We start from the raw sequence: 8,906 nt of genomic DNA, 5'->3' as shown, positions 1-8,906 counted from the left end.
TTACTTCAATTCTGCACCGATGTCTGCGATTGGAATGAAGAGCTTATTTTCTTCAGTTCTATGCCACTCTGCACATCTCTGGTGACCAAAAAAACATCATATCTTGGTTCTTGGACTAGATGACTCACAATACTCACTTTACTGCTCTAGCCAGTGAATTGCTTCGAGCACTACCAGTTCCAATCCCTTCAGAAGGGCCCAGATGTTTATATGATGAAAAAGAGTTGTCATATCATCTCATGGAAGTACTCATGAATTCCTTTGCTCATGGCAAGCCTCCAAGGACTCAATTCCTGGTGAAGGAATTGAAATATCTGCCCAGGACTATGTACAAGATCGTGGCCCAAACCATCACTCCTACCAAAGGTCATGAGTTTGAAGAAGATGTTGTGGGGATCATGAAGAACATGCTCTTTAACATCATTCATGGAACCGCAATGAATCTTCACAATTACTTCATGAGTAACATTTGCCAAGAATGTTGTGTCACCATTTGAGCTAAAGATATATGCACCTTGGATCATGAGATTCATCAGGACCAGATCCTCCATACCGTATCAGGCTGATTATCCGAATCACCTTAGCTACTTGCCTCCTCCATACCCTATCAGGCTGATTATTCGAATCACCTCAGCTACTTGCCTCCTCTTGAAGTAATTGAGAAATATTTTGAACTGATTGAAGGAAAGGGAAAATCAGTGATAGATTAAGGAACTCGGTCGCTGGATGGTCAATTTCGTTAGGCTACATCATATTCCACCAATGATGACACTTCATCACATGAGTCTGATGGTAAGGCAAAAGCTTCAAGCCCAACTATCCCACAAGTGATGACTGACCGGGAGCTTCTCCTTAGTCTTCATTAGAAAATTGATCGCAACAATAAGTGGGTTAAGTGTCAGTTTGGTTTCATTGTGAAAACCCTCAATGCAACTCAAAATGTTGTGAAGAAAAACCATTACTATCTTCACAAAGTATTTCATCACACTTGGGCCATACTGTCACACCTCAAGACTCCTGGGGAACTGAAGGAAATTAAGTTCATTCAAGACTTCGACTGGTCATGGCCACCAAAGAAGAAATTCAAGAAGATTCCAGCTCCTGACTTGGTGGACAATTCATTTTCCTCATTCTGCTTTACTGATGACAATGAAGATCTTGATGACACAGTTGTTGGTCCAACCAGGCATATTGGCCCGAAGAATGCTGGTGCTCCTCCTCCATCAACAAGTTTAAATTCTTCAAGGGCATTAGTCCTTAGTTTTTGTCCCCTTTTCATCACTTGATGACAAAGGGGGAGAAACCTGGGTTAGTCTTCAAGCGGGACTACTTTATGGGTATTATACACTTTATTAAGTTACAAACTCTCGCTCTTCTGAAGTTTTTGCTGTAATGAGTTGTAACTTAAACCCGGTGGTGGTCTGGCACTTCTGAAAGTTTTTCCTCGCATCTTATTCCTCATGCTGATTAAGTACATGCATGCTGAAATTTGTCAGACACCATTTTTCATCATGGATTTCAAATTCCTCATACTATATGTTAAATGCATGTATGAATTACATGATATAGGGGGAGATCTCCATGGTATAAATCATTAATGTGCATTTGCAGTCCGAAGCAAATTCCTCAAATATGCACATCTTCAGGCGGAGTTTTTGTATATCTTGTTTTCAAATTCCTCAACCTCTCTACTTACACTTCATATTTTTATCCCCGTTGAAAACTTAACCTATTTTTCATCAACCAATAAAAAGGGGAGATTGTAAGTGTGTCTATTACCCTTAGTGATTTTGGTGGATTGAAGACTTATAGGTTAAGAGACTCATATGCTTGTAAGTGTATAGCGGTCCTATAAGTCGTTGAGGAGTTTGAGTTATTCAAAGATATAGACCCCTACAAATGTATCTCTTCGGGTGAATACTTTGGTCATTCCTTGAAGACTTTGATAGCAAATAAATTGCCATTCATCATGAAGACTTTGAAAATGACGAATTTGTGTATCCCGAAGAAAATTCCCTGAAGACTTTGAAGCTTGAAGATTTACTCTTTCTATTCCATTTTCTTATTTCTTGAGTCATAGGATCATTGTACTGTTAAAGGGGGTCGAGATAATACTAAGGAAATATTTCCTCATGATGCTCAACTCAAAGCCTACAAATACCAAATCCTTCGAGTGAAGCCTTTGAAATCTCTCGCAGATTGGTCAAAGTCTTCAGTGACAGAGACGAAGTTCCTCTAGTCGCTGAAGAAATTGCACTAATTGAGGAGTTAGGATTTCGCCAGTGCAAACTGCCTATCAGTGAAGAACATGAGAGGCATGAGGACTTTCATAGTTGAAAATTTGACCGTTGCCGCACCGCACACCACGTGTCCCCAATCTTATCAACATAACGGTCATATGATTGGGTGCATTAATGTCAAATCATGTCGGGATGTCCCCCGGCTATACATAGCCACCCCTACAACCACTAGTTGGTTGGATGCTCCGAGATAAAATGACACTAGTCATTTAGAGCAACCCAATCCTCGAGGACTTTGAGCAAAAATCATCAAGTGAGGAAAAACCCCAAACACCCAAACAAAAAAACCAAAAACAGTAAAGTGATTGAGCGTCTCTGAAGAGATAGTTCGTGTGTGGAACTGACGCTTGTTACCTTTGAGGAATGTGCCCTCTAGACGGTTAGGATTCAATGGTCTAGAGCATCCAGTGGTCAATTGTGGATCGTCAGATGACCGACTTTTTGAGGTTTTGGAAGTCTGCCCTGAAGACTTACCACGAGGGTTGGGCGAGGACTATGTGTCTTGAGCTCAAGGAGAATACAGTAGGTACTGTGTGTCCCGGAACCGTGTGTCCTTTGGTTTGAATAACAAGCCGCTCCAAACGAGAAGTACGATAGTCACAACAGTTGGAACTGGGTCATCAAACCATTGTCTTCATCGAGCTACATGTTCTTTTTCTTCAATTCTTTCATTTCCTCAATATCATGTTAATGACTTTGGTTTGTATTGTTTGAAGAATTGTACTGAAGACTTTCTCTGAATCCTCACCTAAAATTCTTCACTTGAGTTATTCATCACATGTTTATCCTGATCATGCGACATGTGCAATCTAAACAACTCACCTCACTCTCAGGACTAAGCTATAGCCCCGTTTGCACGTCTGTTTGCGTACTTATTCCGCTGCACTGTTCATGACTGAGGACTTTCCTCAGTGATGAACTTAAAAAAACGTTTGCGACGACACAATAAAAAAATCCGTCGTGCCAAATTTTGGGCTAGCTTAGTAGCGAAGGAACTATTGCCCTCGGTCCGCATCTGCTACCTCCTAGCCAATACAGAGTGCGACGCGTTGCAGCACATAAATGGTGAGTAGAACGTCCATGATTTATAAATAATATGCCCGTTTGCGATGGTAACATGACATATTTTTGTTCCAAAATGCATTTGTTGGTTATTACTTATGTTTGTGCCTTCTCTCAAAGTGGACACGAAAAATACGACAACATATTTGTGCCATGTGACGAGGCCCTGCCGAACATAGACCTTGTGACTGTAGTTCAAATTTGAATTATTTACATAAATGCACATAAAACTCAATTAGTGTATAAAAAAGCCAATCGAACCCTTAAATTTCATATTTTTGCAATACACACCTATTGGTCTATGTTGTTTCTAGAGAAAAATCAAGGTGAGAGGAGGCATCGGATGTCGTTTCACCAGATGTGGCATGCATGTTCCCTATCGGAACCACGTAGCTTATTGTGAGAAATGCTCTCGTTTGTAAGAGGCTTGTGCCAAAACATGTCCAGGTTGGTATTTTTTTACCACGACATGTGTGTGCCTTGTCATGACACCATGCCAAGTTTCATGAATTTCTGACGTGTTTTTGACTTATGGGAATTTTAAAACCAAGTTTCTCGATCTTTACGGTCGAGCAAGACGTTGAGATATTTGAAATTCATTCCAAATTCTTGCATGGGACTTAAAACATGCATCCAGGGACACATATATGATTTTTGAACCGATTTTGGTGCACTCGACAATGTGATTGTAGATCAATTTTGAATTATGCACATTAAATACACAAAAAACTCAATTAATATATTAAAAAGTGAGATGGTCCCTTAATTTATTATTATTTTTGCACTTCTCACCTATTTGTCTATATTGTTTTCTAAAAAATCGAGGATAGAAGAGCCATCGGATGTCGTTTCACCCGTAGATGTGACATGCATAATGTTACCTATCGAAATCACAAAGCTTCTTGTGAGAAGCTCTAGTTTCTAAGAGGCTTTGTGCGAGAACATGTCCAAGTTTGACACTTTTTTACCACGGCATATGTGTGCCCTTGTCATGACACCATGACTAATTCATGAATTTCTAACGGGTTTTGGATTTACATGAATTGGAAAATCAAGTTTATCAATGTTTGCGGTCGAGCCAAGTCAATGAGATATTCAAAACTCATCCCCATTTTTTGCATGGGACATAAACATGCATCCAGGGACTCATATATGATTCTCAACCAATTTTGCTGCACTGGACCTCGTGATTATAGTCAAATTTGAATTATGCACATTAAATGGTTAGAAAACTCAATTAATGTATTAAATAGGTCAAACGAACCCTGAAACATTCCATTGTTTAGCACGACAGTCATGTTGCTCTATGGTGACTCTAGAAATAAATTGAAGGCAAGAATAGACAGCGGATGTTGTTTCACACATAAAAGGTGAACATTCCCTATAGGAACCACATGGCTTGCTTGTGAGAATCTCCCGTTTGTAAGAGGCTTGTGCCAAAACTTATCCAAAATTGATATTTTTTACCACAACACACAACAGGGCAACGCCACGACACCATGCCCAAGTTTCATGATTTTTTATGAGGTTTGAACTTGCACAAATTTAAATACCAAGTTTCCGAATGTGTGCGGCTCTTCCAAGACTTTGAGATTCTTCAAATTCATTCTCCCATTTCTTGCGTGGGACCTAAACATGCATCCATAGAAACATATATGTTTTTTTAACCTATTTTCATGCCATGGACCTTGTGATTGTAGTTTAAATTTGAATTATGCACATTAAATGCCTAGAAAACTGAATTAATGACTTAAAAAGGCCAAACGAACCCTGGAAAAAATTCGGAGTTTAGCACGACAGTCAGGTTCCTCTATGGTTCCTCTCGAAATAAATTCAAGGCAAGAAGAGATAATGGATGTTGTTTCACACATACACGGTGAACATTCCCTATCGTAACCACATGGATTTTTTGTGAGAATCTTCGGTTTGTAAGAGGCTTGTGCCAAAACTTGTCCCAAACTGGGACTCTTTATACCACAACACTCAACAAGGCAAGGTCATGACTCCATGCCCAAGTTTCATGAATTTCTGACGAGGTCTGGATTTGCACGAATTTAAAAAAAAAGTTTCCAAATATTGGCGGTAGTTCCAAGGCGCTGAGATGTTTGAAAATCCATTCCCATTTCTTGTGTGGGACCTAAACATGCATCTAGGGAAACATATATGATTTTTAACCTATTTTTATGCTCCAGACCTTGTGATTATAGTTCAAATTTTAATTATGGACATTAAATTCCTAGAAAACTCAATTAATGTATTAAAAAGGTCATGCAAATCCTAGAAAATTTCATAGTTTAGGACGATAGTCATCTTGCTCTATTATGACTCTAGAAATAAATTTAAGGCGAGAAGAGACAATGGATGTTGTTTCGCACATAAAAGGTGAATGTTCCCTATCAGAACCACATGGCTTCTTGTGAGAAACTTCAGTTTGTAAGAGATTTGTGCCAAAACTTGTCCAAAATGGGGATATTTTTTACCACAACACACACATGAGCCATGACATGACATCATGCAAAGTTTCATGAATTTCTGGCGATATTTTGGATTTACTGGAATTTGGAACACACAGATTCTCAATGTAGATGGTCGAGCCAAAATACCGAGAGTTTTGAAATTCATTTCCATCTCTTGCATGGGACCAAAATATGTATCTATCGACACATATATGATTTTCAGTCCATCAGATGCCTCTAGCTAGCATGTGCTTAAGTATAATTCAAATATGAACTATGCACATGAAATGACAAAAAACTCTTTAAATATTTAAAAAGGCCTAAACAACCCTGAATAATTCCATATTTAACAAACACTCCTATAGTTGCACGTTCACTGCAGATAAAGGCTATTGCAATCCAAACACCTTAAATTTCCAATGTAACCCCATTTTTTGTTACAATACATTATGAAAATCAAGTACATCGCAAATAGTTCTTGATCATGAAACGTGTGTGATGTGGTATAAATTATCTTGGGACAATCCTCATATATATGGCTAACGCCAGAAACTTCATCGGCTACAGTCCACCATACAGTCACACTTGCGCCCCAAGACCACTGTATTGTCCAAACATTGCCGGTGAAAGACGGAGACGTGGATCCCCGTCATGAATGCAAGTTTCGTGACCCACTCCGGCCCGAGTGCGACTGCGTTAGCCATGAGCGCGCTCACAACGTCCCTAAGCTCAGTTGCAATCTCCGACAGGGTGGCTGCAGCCGCAGAAAGGGCATTTGCTGCAGCTGAGATGACGACACCAACATCCGCCAATGGGATAGAAAATGGCAAGAACGGCACATCAGCTGTCCGTTCATCGGCATCCACCGTAGCCTTCATGGCGGCTTCCCACGCCTATGACGAGGCCACCCACACCCAGCTCGTTTCGGTCACCACACAAATAGCAGCGGCCTTCTCCAACACTGGTCGGCAACCTACGTTTGAAGAGTTGGCAATCACCAACAGGGCTCGGGCACCCGTCCATTCGTCAGCTGCCTCCCTGGATGAGATGTAGGCCGTCAACGCCCATACCAAGGCCGCCCACACCTGGTTCGTTGCGGCCTATTCCACAGAGATGGCGGAAGCAGACTGTGAGATGCTTGCGGAGTATGTGGCCATGGATTCCATTGAACCCCTTCTCGTGGAGGTCGTCGAGTGCGAGCTGGTCATGGAGGATGTGCGATACGTCCCAAACGTATCTACAATTCCTTCTTGTTCCATGATCTTTTGGGTGACATTGTTATATGTTTTGCTACACTTTTATATCATTTTACACATATTTGGACTAACCTACTAACTCAGTGCACCCAGTGCCAGTTTCTGTCTGCTGATGTCGATTTTGCACGGGCTTTTACCCAATTTTCCGAAGCCCGAAAAATTCCATGAAAAATATATAAAAAATCAGCGAAACAGAAGCTTCCGGATCACCGAAGATGGGCCAGAGGGGGGCCAAGGGCTGCCCATGTAAACTGCTCGCGTGGCCTGGCCCAAGGCCGCGCCAGGAGGTCGCCTGGGTGGGCCCCACCTCCTATGGTGCCCTCCTTTGGCCTATATTTAGAGTTCCGAGAGGAAACCCTTCAACAACTTCCAGAATCATGAATTTCTCAATCGTTCCACTGCCGCAGCGCTTCCGAGATCGGGAGCGTGAGGAGACTTCTTCTCGGCACCCTGTCGGCGGTAGGATTCACCTCCCGGAGCTTCTCCATCACCATGGACGCTTCCCAGACGTGCCATGAGTAGTCCTCCTTGGACCATGGGTCTATGACCAGTAGCTATGTGATGTCTTCTGTCCAATCTTGTGCTTCAATGGTTAGTCCTTGTGAGATTCCCTACATGATCAAGGCATCCATGTAATTCTCATGCTATTGCTATGCTCGGTTTGTTGGGATCCGATGGATTATGACATTATGTTCAGATTGTTATGAGTTTTATATTTGATTATCCTTTTATATTATGTTCCTTAGTGATTCATGCATGTTCTCCGTTGCTATTAATTGCTTTTGCCAAGTAGTAGATTGTAACTCCAAGAGGGAGCGTTATGCATGATTGTGGGTTCATGCCCGTTGATGTCTAGCTTGAGTGACAGAAACATGAGACTAGGGGATGTGCTGTTGCCACCAGGGAGAAAAACAACGGTGCTTGTGACCACTGTTGCAAGGATTGTTTACCTTACACATAGTTCGTTAATGCAGTTCTCCGTTGCTTTGAGTTTACACTTTGGGTGGGGCTCGCAACTTAATATCGGAGAGATGTTCTGGATAGATATCTCAAGGTGGATGATTAGTAAGTAGATGTTGATGATTAAACGGTCTACTTGTCTTGGCGTACTGCCCATTACTATTGAGCCTCTAACTATCAAGTAGCATAATTAGCATTGCGGTGCGTTCATAATTCTGTCAATTCCCCAACTGTGATTTTTTAGCCAAGCATAGTTGTTTATCGTCTTTTGGGAGAGAGACATCACTAGTGAACATCACGTGACTCTGGTCCATATCACCATCATTGTTTACACCTCCATCATTTACCGCTTTCATTTACTTTTCCATTGCAATCACTATTACCTTCCCCCTTGTGTTTTGATCCTTTGCAAACTACAAGGCTGGAGAGATTGAAAACCTCTCTGTACTCGTTGGGAGCAAAGTTATTTGTTGTGTGTGCAGGTCCACGTCTTCTGGTAGCGCCAGGGTGGAAGACACCTACTTGTTGATCCTAGGAGTCCTCCTGGTTCGATATACCTTACAGTTCCCGTGTGAAGGAAAACTTGATGCTGACTACATCTCAACCTTCCACTTGGGTTACCAACGAGGTGCAAGAAGTATATACATCATCTCGTCATCAAGCAAAGTTTTCTGGCGCCGTTGTCGGGGACTCCAGTCTTCAAGATAGGGGAGTTGCACGCTATCCTTTACCTTTGCTTTTCAGTCTTGTTAGTTTGCTTTTTAGTTTTTTCTTTAGAGTCTTATACTAAAAACCACAAAAAAATAGTTACTTTGCATTTAATTTTCAAGCATGTTAAGGTTTGATGCTTGGAAGGAATCTGAGGTCCTAGA

The sequence above is a fragment of the Hordeum vulgare genome, chromosome 3H (assembly GCF_904849725.1).
Source record: "Hordeum vulgare subsp. vulgare chromosome 3H, MorexV3_pseudomolecules_assembly, whole genome shotgun sequence".
Taxonomy (NCBI): Eukaryota; Viridiplantae; Streptophyta; class Magnoliopsida; order Poales; family Poaceae; genus Hordeum; species Hordeum vulgare.
The sequence above is the reverse complement of the archived record's forward strand: the minus strand, read 5'-3'. Positions refer to the sequence as shown.